Raw genomic sequence first — 3,832 nt, forward strand, 5'->3', positions numbered from 1 at the left:
TGCATACCTCGGTGGACAGTCTTGATGCACTGCTGGGTTCCCCGTGGAGCAGCCATGGGGCAGTGGCTTTATTTGACACATGAACCTAATCCTCAACATCTGTTCTGCTCTGACAAATGCACTTTAGCAACAAGGCCCAAAATATGACACACATGTAGTGCCTTTAGAAAATATTCATACCCCTTGACTTATACCACATTTTGTTGGTGTTACAGCCTGAATTCAAAATGGATTAAATATTTTTTCCCCTCACCTATCTACACACAATACCCCGTTATGACAAAGTGAAAACATGTTTTTAGAATTTTTTGCAAATGTATTGAAAATGAAATACAGTAATATGTAAGTATTCACACCCCTTTGCTATGGCACTCCAAATTGAACTCAGGTGCATCCAATTTCCTTTGATCATCCTTGTGATGTCGCTACAACTTGATTGGAGTCCAATTCAATTGTTTGGACATGATTTAGAAAGAATCACACCTGTCGTGCAAGGTTAGAGCGTGGGCCAGTAACCAAAGGTTGTTGGTTCAAATACTGGAGCTGACAAGGTCAAAAATATATAATCTGTCACTGTGCCCTTGAGCAAGGCACTTAACCCCAATTGCTCCAGGGGCACTGTACAATGGCTACCCTTACCGTGACCCCACTCCCTGCGGGTGTCTCGGGGAGTTGGGAGGCGGGAAAAAAAACAACATTTAGATTACACACTTGCCTGCAACAGGACAGATATAAGCACCCCCCAAATTGTTATTATATAGAAGGTCCCACAGTTGTCAGAGTAGAAACTATACCATGAAGTCCAAGGAACTGTACACACAGTACCAGTCAAAAGTTTGGACACACCTACTCATTCAAGGGTTTTTCTTTATTTTTGACTATTTTCTACATTGTAGAATAATAGTGAAGACATCAAAACTATGACATAACACATATGGCATCATGTAGTAACCAAAAAAGTGTTAAACAAATAATTTATATTTGAGTTTCTTCAAAGTAGCCACCCTTTGCCTTGATGACAGCTTTGCACACGCTTGTCATTCTCTCAACCAGCTTCACCTGGAATGCTTTTCCAACAGTCTTGAAGGAGTTCCCACATATGCTGAGCACTTGTTGGCTGCTTTTCCTTCACTTTGCACCCCAAATAATCCCAAATCATCTCAATTGGGTTGAGGTCAGGTGATTGTGGAGGCCAGGTCATCTGATGCAGCACTTCATCACTCTCCTTCTTGGTCAAATAGCCCTTACACAGCCTGGAGGCGTGTTGGGTCATTGTCCTGTTGAAAAACAAATGATAGTGGGACTAAGTGCAAACCAGATGGGATGGCGTATCGCTGCAGAATGCTGTGGTAACCATGCTGGTTAAGAATTCTGAATAAATCACAGACAGTGTCACCAGCAAAGCACCATCACACCTCCTCCATGCTTCATGGTGGTAAGCACCCATGCGGAGATAATCCGTTCACATACTCTGTGTTTCTGAGGCTGGCAACTAAAGAATTTCTTCAATTTCTGAGGCTGGTAACTCTAAAGAACTTATCCTCTGCAGCAGAGGTAACTCTGGGTCTTCCTTTCCTGTGGTGGTCTTCATGAGAGGCAGTTTCATCATAGCGCTTGATGGTTTTTACAACTGCACTTGAAGAAACTTTCAAAGTTCTTGAAATTTTCCAGATTGACTGACCTTCATGTCTTAAAGTAATGATGGACTGTCCTTTCTCTTTGCTTATTTGAGCTGTTCTTGCCATAATATGGACTTGGTCTTTTACCAAATACCACCCCTACCTTGTCACAACACAACTGATTGGCTCAAATGCATTAAGGAAAGAAGTTCCACAAATTAACTTTTAACAAGGCACACCTGTTAATTTAAATGCATTCCAGGTGACTACCCCATGAAGCTGGTTGAGAGAATGCCAATAGTGTGCAAAGCTTTCATCAATAAAAAGGGTGACTACTTTGAAGAATTTCAAAAATAAAATATATTTTGATTTGTTTAACACTTTTTTGGTTACTACATGATTCCCTATGTGTTATTTCCTTATTTTGATGTCTTCACTATTATTCTACAATGTAGAAAATAGTAAAAATAAATAAAAACCCTTGAATGAGTAGGTGTGTCCAAAGTTTTGACTGGTACTGTATATCTCCGAGATTGTGATGAGGCATATATCTGTGGAAGTGTTTAAAAATATTTCTAGAGTGTTGAAAGTTCCAAGAGCACAGTGGTCTCCATCATTGGGAAATTGAAAAAAAATATGGAACTACCCAGACTCTGCCTAGTGCTGGCTGTCCGACCAAACTGAGCAACAAGGCAAGAACGACCTTGGTCAGGGAGGTGACCAAGAACCCAATGACCACTACAGAGTTCCTTGGCAGAGATGGGAGAACCTGCCAGAAGGACATCAGTCTCTACAGCACTTTACCAATCTGGGCTTTATGGGAGAGTGGCCAGACAGAAGCCACTCCTGAGAAAAAGCCACATGACAACAAACCTGGAGTTTGCAAAAAGGACGTGAAAGACTCAAGAGCATAAGGCAAAATATTACGTGGTCTGAAGAGACAAACATTTAAATATTTGGCCTGAATGCCAAGCGCTATGTCTGGAAAAAAACAGGCACAACATCACCCATCTAACACCATCCCTACTGTGGAGCATGGTGGTGGCAACATCATGCTATGGGGATGCTTTTCAGCGGCAGGGACTGGGAGACTGGTAAGGATAGAGAAAACAATGAATGGAGACAAATACAGGCAAATCCTTGATGTGAACCTGCTTCAGAGTGCAAACGACCTTAGACTGGGGTGAAGATTTACGTTCCAACAGGACAATGACCCCAAGCATACAGCCAAAGCAACGCTGGAATGGCTTCAGAACAAGAATGTGAAAGTCCTTGAGTGGCCCTGCCAAAGCCCAGACTTGAATCCTATAAAAAATCTGTGGGAAGACTTGAAGATTGCTGTTAACTGCCACTCCCCATCTAATTTAGCAGAATTTGAGAAAATCTGCAAGGAAGAATGGGAGAAAATCCCCAAATCCAGATGTGCAAAGCTGATACAGACATACCCAAGATGACTCAAAGCTGTAATCTCAGCCAAAGGTGCTTCTACAAAGTGTTGATTTAGGGGTGTGAATACTTATGTAAATGAGATATTTCTGTATTTCATTTTCAATAAATTTGCAACCATTTCTAAAAACATGTTTTCACTTTGTCGTAATGGGATATTGTGTATCGATCGGTGGGGAAAAAATATTTAATACATTTTTAATTCAGGCTGTAACACAACTAAATGTGAATAAGTCAAGGGGTATGAATACGTTCTGAAGGCACTGTATGCGTTGTCCACTAATCATAACCGTAAGTACGCAATTTCCTTCATTAACAGCTGAGAGCAAAAACCATTGATGATCATGCCAACGCGTATTGATTGCATTCAGTCACCACAGCTTTCCTTGCTCATGCAGAGTTATGCAATTACTACATATTCAGAGACAAACAGTATTTCAATTTCAAGTTAGCAATTCATGCCATTGGTATTTACAAATACTCAAAATACATCCCTCATGGGGACTGGGGGAGAAAATAACATGTAGCTAGCTAATCTTCCACTATTTCTGGACTCAAGTGAGAGTATTTACACTGAAGTGAATGGGAAAACAAACTGAATATATATATATTTTTATTGCTATTATTAATTTGTGATTGTTTTAATAGTTGACACAATTATTACAGTTAATAGATTTTTTTTATTGTTGAATTCACCATTTTATATTCGGATCTTATGGCTTTTTAATTTGGGGGCTTTTATTTTGAAGATGTCATTCCGGATATTC

Source organism: Salmo salar, chromosome 11 (genome assembly GCF_965601325.2).
Source record: "Salmo salar chromosome 11, fSalSal1, whole genome shotgun sequence".
NCBI lineage: Eukaryota > Metazoa > Chordata > Actinopteri > Salmoniformes > Salmonidae > Salmo > Salmo salar.